This window comes from Medicago sativa, chromosome 6, assembly GCF_051527215.1.
Source record: "Medicago sativa cultivar Bolivia chromosome 6, Bolivia_mono, whole genome shotgun sequence".
Lineage (NCBI taxonomy): Eukaryota > Viridiplantae > Streptophyta > Magnoliopsida > Fabales > Fabaceae > Medicago > Medicago sativa.
In genome coordinates this window covers 59,924,799-59,935,227 of record NC_140754.1, presented here as the reverse complement: position 1 = coordinate 59,935,227, position 10,429 = coordinate 59,924,799, and positions in this window count along the sequence as shown.

Below are 10,429 nucleotides of genomic sequence, written 5' to 3'. Positions count from 1 at the left end.
ATTGCATTAAAATAAATATTTTAGACAACTGTCGGTATGTTTATCTATTGTAATATTCGTAGGATACATAGTTTTTTATAAAAAAAAAAAAAGTTTGACATAAAATAAATACGAGATGATAAAATTTATAATGTAGAAGATGTACTTTTATTAATTGCTATTGGAGCTAGAGAATGTGTCGGCAAATGTTGACTTTGAGTAATGTGCAGGCAAAATGTCTACTCCATGGCTTAGAGGGTACAAAAATTGGCACCATTTAGATTAGTTTATTTAAGTTTATTTTTTATATTAAATAAAAAAAAATTATTTTGATAAGCAAGGAGCAAAGGACAGACATCACGAGACATCTTCGACATCCCAACTATGTTAGACACATATGAATTTAATTAAGTTGCAGGTGAGTTTGAAGATTCTTCTCAAATATGTTTAACAAAGGCTTATAGCATAAGATAAGATTTTGATAATAGGTAAGAAGAAAACCTGGATATTAAAGTACAAGGTGAAGGTATATAATATAGTTATCTTATTATCACTTAAAATAGTTTAGTGTGGCCTTTATTAAACTGCCACGACTCACAAGTCTTTTTAAAAAATTATTAAAATGGGCCATTTTATGAACCACAAAAATACCTATAATAAACAATATTGCTTTGGGGGTTTTCGAAACTTTGATAATAGTTATTTTTGTGAATTATTTGTGCTGAAAAATAAAAAAGAAAGACAAACAGTGATCATAGACCTTTGGTACAAATAATTCCAACAATTTCGAAGTTGGCAGCCATCCAGCAAGGTAGAACACGATTTCAACCGATATGACATGAAAGTTTTTTTGTTTTTGTTTTATTGTTTTTTTTAAATTATCACTTCAAAGAAGGTAAATCATATGCTTGATGTAACAGCCCAGTGGGTCCCAGCTAGGCACTGTACCCCCGACACTGTTACTCACAAGCTTAATCACTACCCCCGTATAGTAGTGTTTTTGCCTCCCGTGGGAATCGAACCTAGTATCTGAGGTTAAGTACTAGTTCAATGCATTCCCACTACCCACTACCAATTGAGCTCAATTGGTAGTGGGAATGCATTGAACTAGTGCTTAACCTCAGGTACTAGGTTCGATTCCCACGGGAGGCAAAAACACTACTATAGGGGGGGGGGGGGGGGGTAGTGATTAAGCTTGTGAGTAACAGTGCCGAGGGTACAGTGCCTAGCCTGGACTCACACAGTGCCAGGGGGTACAGTGCCTAGCCGGGACCCACCTGTGCTGTTACAATAAAAGGCCCCTTTTGTTGTAACAGCCCAGGTGGGTCCCAGCTAGGCACTATACCCCCCGGCACTGTTACTCACAAGCTTAATCACTACCCCCCCTATAGTAGTGTTTCTGCCTCCCGTGGGAATCGAACCTAGTACCTGGGGTTAAGTACTAGTTCAATGCATTCCCAATACCAATTGAGCTATCTCAATTGGTAGTGGGAATGCATTGAACTAGTACTTAACCCCAGGTACTATGTTCGATTTCCACGGGAGGCAAAAACTGTAATATCCCGCCTGCTAGTATCGGTATATTTCCCGTTAATCGTGCCAGAGGAAATAATTCATGGAAAGTGGTTAATAGTTAATATTTATTATGTGATGTCGGCTAATCATGAGTAAAGTATCAGAGACGGATGTAGCACGTTTAAGACAAGGGCAAATTGGTAATTGCGCACCAAAAGAGATATTTATTTGGATTGGCACCAAAATATCTTATTTTCACTCATCCTTTCTCTCTCTAGTTTTTGGTTAAGGCTTTCTCTCCTCCTTCTCTCTTCTTCCATGCCATCCTCTCTTCTCCTACCATCTAAGAATTTATTCTAACCTTGATCTAAGTTGATTAATGTTCTCTTATGGTCACTTAAGCCCTAAGAAGCTTAGATTAAGTTTGATTTCTCTATTTCTCCTCTCAAGAATGGATTCAAAGAAGTTAGGGTTTGTTAGTGTTGAGTGAAGGGGATGCTTGAAGCTTAATCTTGTATATGTTATGGTTTCATTTTGGAGCAAAGAAGTAACATGAAGTTTGGAATGGGTAATTTCACTACTTTACCTCCTCAAGAGTTGAATCAAGAGTTAGGGTTTGGTTCTTAATGTGTTGGAAGATGGTTCAAGCTATGGTTCTCCATGGTTAAGAATTAAAAGAAGGATGATTGGAAGTTGGATTGAAGAGCTGGAGCATGAATTGTGATTCTTGGAGCTTTGGAAGCAAGCTAGGGTTTTATGATGTGAAGTAGTGATGATGCTTGGAAGCTAGAGGACCTTGTGCAGCTTTGTTTATGAGAGTTCCTTAGATAGTTTCCCACCCTTTGGGATTATGTGATTCTCTTGTAAGAATATTATGCATTCTAAGGTTTTAAAATATAAGAATAGTTGCCCTTTTCTTACCATGCTTGCCATACTTGTGTACACTTGTTCCATGACTGTTTTTAGAGGTTTCTAATGATCCTAAGGGTCACATAGCACTTGGAGATGCTTGGGTTGAGGTTTTTAAGTCGAAAATATCAATTTTGTGGTTGCAAGACTGTCACAGCTCGCCACGGCGAGCAAATGGCTCGCGAGGCGAGCTAGAGGGCCAAACAGGGGGTCCTGCTCGCCCCCAACTCGCAGCTGCGTGCTGCTCGCCTCCCCAGTAATTCTACTCGCCTAGGCGAGTAACACAGTGGGGAAACCCATTGTTTTGTTCGCCTCAGGTCGTTTCGGCGTTTCGCGAGCGGTTTTTCTTGTGCAATCTTTTTAAGAGAAATAAAACCCTCAAACCAATATCCTAATTGTTAAAGTTTTAAAAGGAGACTTTCTTATAAATGAAACAAGTATTTGGCAAGTATGGTAAAGCATGGTAAGCGAGAGTAAGATGGTTGATTCGGGTAGCAAGATAATCTTTAAGGAAAGGGAAGAACTAGAGCCTCGGTATAGTTATCGAGAACTAGAATAGTTAGAAAGAATAGAATGCTTTGCATTAGTAATATGCTTGATAGACGCGAGGTAATGAGAGTATTATCTTCGCATAGAAGCAAGTGCCAAACGATTATGGCAAGACGTGAATCGATTTTATATCCATTCACAAAGTAAGTTAAGCAAGCATATAAGTTTACCTCTAGTGGGATCGTTTAAGGATCCGAGGTATAAGAGATAGTATGTATATATTTAATCTTCATACATGTATAAGACTAATCCATAAAATGAACTCAGATAAGTTGTTTGTTGCACGCTAACATAATCAATGAAGCTAACTATGCATATCTATTATACATGTTTATGTTATGTCATAGAGCCTTGTCGTAAATCGTCAAGAACAAGTAGAGACTTGGCGTAGTTCGTCAAGAAGTAGTAAAATAGCAAAAATCACTTAGGTGATAAGAGATGATATGTTGTAGATACAACATAGTAAGCAAGTAGAAGCAAGTAAAGAAAGATATGCCGACGACGATCTTAGGTTACCCCTAATCGTCCGGTTTAGAATCGAGTCATGATAGAGATATAAGAGAGCCTTGATGCTTAGAGTGTACTCTTGGAAATGCGGTTTTAGTTCCCCCTTAACTGCCATGAGACGTATAGCAGAGAAGCCTATAACAAGTTAAGAATATTAAGATGGCCCTAGCAAGCACCGCCGTCTAAGAAAGCAAGTCCCCACACACATATAATCAACCGGCAGGTTGTATTGTAGACACGTGGTGACCGTAGGTTTTCCCCGTGGTTGCCTATAGCCTAGGGTTAGGTGGAACTCACTGAGACATTATGTCTCATCCTAGTCCTTATTTGTTTCAGATATTAGGATGGATTAGCAAGCTAGTAGCCGAATGGATGATGCGACAAGTGTTCGTTCATACCTACTACTGGATGATGTGGATTTTAAAGGATGCATTTATTATTGTTCGAACGCCTTTGTTATATATTATATTCCTTCGAAGTGTTATTGTTGTAAAATTTTAATGTATCCAGTATTAAACTAATGCACATGCTAGACTTTCTAGATATGTCTAATATGGGTGTTACATTTGGTATCAGAGCTGGTCGATTCAGACCGTGCCTTGGTTCATTAAGTTACAACAAAGGTAGTGGGACCATTGGGTTCCGGGTAAATGTTCTATTTGTCGTTGTTAATTGAGCCTGATCAACTTAATTTAGCATTCGACGATTAGAATGGATGCCTGAGAGCTGAATAAAACCCTGGAGGAATGAAGTATGTGATGAAGATGCATTGGAAAGTAAGAACTCGGAAGGAGTATTAGTAAGAAGTTTGATTGTGCCAATAGGTGGCCGGTGAACTAAGTAGTAGAAATGTGAATTCTTCGGGAATGTAAGGTAATGTTAAGAAGGGACGTTCCGACAACGTTGGGTAAGATGTTGTAGATACATCGTATACCCGTGAGTAAAGAGTTTGGAAATGTCTAAGTATGATCTGAAGCTTCAGTAAGATTTGTTGTTGGAATAGATTTATTGTATAGGAAGGATTTGTGTTCCAGAACGTCAACGCAGGGCTACAAGTTAGAAAGAAGTTGATGTAGGCTGGCGGAATTAGTAGGCTCCCAGGAATAGCATTTGCGGTTGAAGTAGTGGACTTGTATGTTCAGAGTAGACAAGATTTTCGTGTTCGGAAAGTTGTGTTACGCGGCAGTGTAATGAAGTAAGCTACTCGTAGTGAAGGAGTTAATTGAAAGTCTTATGTCATCAGGACTAAGGCATTAATTTCCGACGTGCCGAGAGTTGTATCGCAATAGGTGGATGCTTGCCATGTATATTTTATAGAATATTTAACGATGTTAGGAAAGAATGATATGCATCAGATTACTTGAGAAATAAGAATTTTCATGCAAAGAATGCTTTTAGGAAAATTGAGCTGAAGAAACTCGTCAATAGCGAACCTGGGGCAAAATTTTTAGTTTTTCGGAAAATTGTTAATTCGTCTCTAGGATTTGTAGTAACTATTGGAGTGTTTGCTTCATAATCTTTTATGCGACAAAAACCATTATGATACCGAGTGACTAATGCATATCACATTCTAAGGTTTCCCAAAGGGAAAAGACATGAGCAATCATTAACGAAATCGATTCAGTTTGAGGTAAATTATGAAGTTAATGTAACAAGAGATAAGAAGGAGCTTAGACTAAGAGTTTAGAGGTTTCGGTAATTGGAATAAACGTCACGGATATGAAGTCATGATAAGTAAGAAGATAAGTGAAGAAAAGTTATGTGAAATCATAAGGGTCTCAGTTTTGTGTGGAGTTAGAAGTATCCCTTAAAACCTATGAATAAACGAGCAAGCATAGGAATGATTAAGCAAATTATAGTACGCGGGAATACTAAGGTACCAGGTTAGATGTTTGAGGAATGTATGTCCAAGTGCAAAATGAGTCTACTATGAGAATATGAGATTGCTCGGAAAACAGTTCAAGTATGATATGTAAATATCAGGAGGTGAACCCAATTAGCAAGAACGTAAGGTATATCCCCAAGTAAAGTATTATGAGTATACGATAAGTTTATCGTGAGTTTTGATCTTATAAGCAGTGGTAAGTGTAAAGTTGCGACGTGGTTGCAACATGGAAAGTCTTGAGAGTAGTTCAAGAAGATAGTAAACAAGTGGTGAACAAGAATGAGAAGTTACACACCTCTCAACGGATTAGAGTATTGGTTTAAGCCAATCAGAGGGAATCAGAGTAGCGCAACATAAGTTAATCAGTTAAGTTGTTGATGATAACTATAGGGTATGAAAATTGAAAGTAAGAATCTTCGTGGAGAATGTTTGAGATAGTAATACAGTTCTAGTGAAGAAGCTTTAAGAGATGAGCGAAGAGTTTTTTTTAATGAGAAGTAATTATCAATGCTTATACAGTCAGTGTTGATTAAGGTAAAAGTATAAAGGATGTGCATTCACTTAAGTAAGACAAGGAAGACTAGAGTTACCACATGAAGTAATCAGATTGCCTAATTGGTAATGTCGAATGCGTAGAATAGTTATGAGCTAGTCAGGAAGAATATGTGCTGAGATAAGGAAATGCCATTCATGAGATATGCACGAAGAAGTACACACCCTCCTATATTAAACTTGTTAAATGATAACAGTACTTGCTAGAATAGTGTCAAGCTATGAGTATAACTTTCTTAAAGTTAAGATTGGTATCAAGGAACTTGGGAACGAAGTTGTTTTAAAATATGTTTTTTAACATTGATGAAACTGATGAGTTGCGCCGTAAGTGAGCAAGCTCACTTACGACGTAAGGACTTTAGAACCAACTTGATATAGACAAGTTTGAGGCGAGTTGTAAAACCTTTTTAATAAAATTTAGAGACTCGTCATGTGGTTCTGAGGTACCATTACAAACTTGGTTTCAAAATGAGATTTTCTTTATTCAAGTAAATGTTCATTCTAAGAACCTATGTACCAAAGTTTATAAATCTTTTGAAGTAAAGTACTAGAAAGAGTATCGTTATTATCTAACAAGAAACGGTGTTAGAAGGTATGCAAATATTATGGAGATAAAGATTTAAGAGGAATTGACAACGTTCACATGATATCAATATCATACGGGATGCACGATTGTGTACAAAAGTGTTCAATGCAAGTGCGAATGGACTTAGCAGAAAGTTTTAAGGGAAAGTGAACCACAATAACTGGTTAATAAGTTGTCAGGTGAATCAACGTAATGAGTTTCGTTTCTTCATGTCAAGTTAGAAAGGTTTTTGAAGAGGTTGGAAGAGCTAAGAGATTTGTATAATCATCAAGATAAGGAACATAAGTAAGAGTTATAAATCACAAAATGCGGTAAGAAAGATTATGTATGCATAGTAAGATGTATGCATGATAAGATGTTTCAGATGCAAGAAAGCACTGCAGGGCAAACCTGGAATCCGGTAGGACCCCAGTATAAAGTCAAATCCTGAGTGTTTTAGTTAGTGAAAGGTTACTTATATGAATGGTTATACTAAGCAGATTAGATATAGAATAGAGGCAACTAGTCCACATGTAGCAAAATTGTGTTTCAAACACAAGGTTCTAAGATAGTTTTATGATTTTGAGAAAGATATTAAGAATGAGGAAATCATGTTCGTTATTCTGTTATACCCTAATTTTGGACCTAAAAATATTTTCTCAAGATGTTTTCTATCTCTGATATGTGTCTTTGGACCTTTGAAAGATTGCCTATTTGTTACTGTTTACTCTGATATTTTACTCTGCTGTATTTGCATATTTCTACTGTCTATGTCTGAAAATCTCTTCAACTGTGTATTTGTCTATGATTCTTTGCATTTCAAGTCATCCAAAAACATTTTTCTTGCATTTCAAGTCATTTGAATTGTCTCTGATCCATTGCATATCTCTCTGCATTTTATTTCAATATTATTTGCAAAATTCATGAAAAAGGGCATTTTAGCCATTTCCTGCATTCAAACTCATTTTAGTCCTTGAAAATTGTTTGTGTCTTTTCATTTGATTTGTATAAGTCCTTGTTTCACTCTCATGTTAAAATCCATTTCAAAAAAATTACATGTGAAGTCTTTGAGTCAGTTCAGCCCCTAGGGGCATTTTAGTCATTTCCTGTGTTAAAGTCCCTTTTAATCCCTAAAAATTGTCTCTGAGTCTTTTAATTTGCCTGTATAAATTCTTGCTTTATTTCCCTGTTAAAAAACCGTTTTAAAAATTGCATTTGAGTCATTTTGAGTCATTTTAGTCCCTAAGGGCATTTTGGTCATTTCACACGAAATTTTGACGGAGAAAGGTTACTTTGAAGTACTTCATTTCAGTAATTGGTTCATTTTAGTCCGTTTTGTTATTTTTAATCGTTTCACTTTACGTTAATTTTCAAATTACTTTTTTTATGCAACTTTAGTTAATTTTGCATTTTAGTCCTCAAGTTGTCAAAATTGCATTTTAGTTCATTTTTTGTCCAAGAAGTTAGTTACGCCACATGTCCTACTCCTATTGGTCCAAAAATTCACACATCACCTATATAATGGGTCCCATGGTCAAAGAGTCAACACACTAATCATTTTTCACAAATACACAAAAATCACAAAAATCAATTTTCTTTCCCTCTTTCTTCTCCAAATCGCAAGCACCTCCATCACCACCATAACAAACTTTTTCCACCACCTCAAACCACCATAACAAACTCTTTCCACTACAATCTTCATCTCTAACTAACTTCTTCCACCACAATCTTCTTCCTCCACCATCATCATCAACAACATCCACCATTAAAACTCACCACAAAACCTCCATAACCACCACAATCTTCATCTCTAACAAACTTCAACCACCACAATTAACTTCAAACCTCCACAAATCCATTACCAAATTCACGGATTCATCAAAAACACTCATCATCACAAACCTTCAACTCCACAAAAATCACATCCATAAACAACAACCTTCAATCAATTCCATTAACGACGAACCGGAATCGGAGGAAGGAAAGGAATCCAATCGAAGCAAAGGAAGAAGAGAAACAACGCCAAATCCGAATACATAAGAAGAATCCGGAGCCATTCAAAGCGTCGTCAATCATGACGGTATTGTTCTTGATCCAAGCTTTTTTATTCCATTCTTTTTCCTCCATTAGCGCGGCTGTTAGCCTTAGATGTAGGTGGATTGATTGTGTTTTGGATGTTTCCGGGTTCATATTCGAAAAGAGGATAATGATCCGGTTTTAAAAGTGTAAAAAAAATTTGAATCGGAGCTCGCCGGAATCCGGAAGTGTCGCCGGAGTTATGAATTTTCCGGCGAACCTTTGAAGATTCCGGCGAACTCTATGAAGTTTCCGGCGAGGCTTTGTGAGGAAGATGAAGTCTTCATGTAGAGAGAGAGAGAGCAACACGTTTTTTTAGAGAGAGTTTATGTGTTGTTTTGGCTTTAGAGAGAGAAAATTTTCTTGCTGTGCTTCTTCTTTCACGTGAAGCTTTTCATAAGTTACTACTTGTTCCATTTTTTATCCTATGCGCATGACCACATTCATTCCATGTTCCTTTGCCTTCTTGATCGTTGGATCAAGGGTTGATCCAATTGGATCAATCCTACGGTCCCTGATGCTTTCTGTTTGGATGTGGATCTTGTTTGTTTGGGCCTGGACTTTTGTTACTACTTTCTCCTTATTTTCTTGCTATATGCACACTATTTCTTGCTGAATACACCTTTGCATGCCTAAAATCTCTTTGAAAAATTCTAAGAAAATTCCTATAATTTTTCTAGTATATTTTGACCAATTTTGATATATTGCATGTCAAGATTGATCAAGAAATACTAGAAAATTATTTTGCCTTGGTTTAATGCTTTTTCTTTTACTTTTTGTTGAAAAATCTTGATGAAAAGCTTGTAAAATTTGGTGAGTTCTTTTTGTATTTGTGTTGATTGATTTAGGATTGTTGCATGTGAATTTTTGTATGCCGAAATTTGTTAGGAAAATACACTTGTAGGATTTGTTGTGATTTTGTGTTGTTTTGCCCAAATTTTATGAAGTTTTTTGTACTTTCTAATTCCAATCTTTTGACTCATAATGATTGTGTTTTGTTGAATGACCTTGGAGTGTTGTTTGATGCTTGATAAGTAGTGTTTGGGGCTGTTTTGAATATGTGATAATTGGTTACTTACATAGCGAGTTATTTGATGTTTAAATGTGTGAATTAATGCAAAATAGGCTTAATATCATACCATAGTTTCTTGACTTGTAATTTTCTCATAACTCTCACATTGGGGCTGAACCTAGACCCTTTGAAAAATGCCAAAATGGAGAGTTATGAGTCTCTTGCATTTGCCTTGGAATTTTGGTGTTTTATTAAGTGCATTTTTGCTACTTTTTCTTGCATTTTTACCATGTTTTATGCTTTATTTCCTTGCCAATTTTTCTACTATCCTATGCCTATTATTACTAACCATTTGTTCATTGTTTCATACATCATGAGCAATCCATACTTCATCTCCTCCTTCACTTTATTTCTTGCACTTTAAATTTTACCAAGAGTTAGAATGTAAAAAACTTAGGATTTTTTGTACTTTACTTTTATGCAATTTAATTTCTTGCAAGACCATAGAATGTAAACTAGGGCATGATGTAAAGGACAATGGACTCTAATGATGTACACCGACACAAGCACCGACACATGCACACACATCACATAGATATTTTTAGATGTATGCTTAGGTTATGCATGTTTAGATGTATGTTTAGGATTGCATGTTTATATGAATGCTTAGGATTTACACTTAGAAAAATCAGTTTTTCAAAAAAACTTGAACGACATCACTTGAAAACCTTTTCCAAAAAATATAGGAGTCAAAACTCCTTTGCATTTTCTCCTTATTTTCTTAATCAAATTTCAATGAAAATTAATCATACTTGACTTTTTTCCAAAATCACTAATCAAACCTCACAATTTCACAATCTTATGCCCTTGAGGCCTCTCT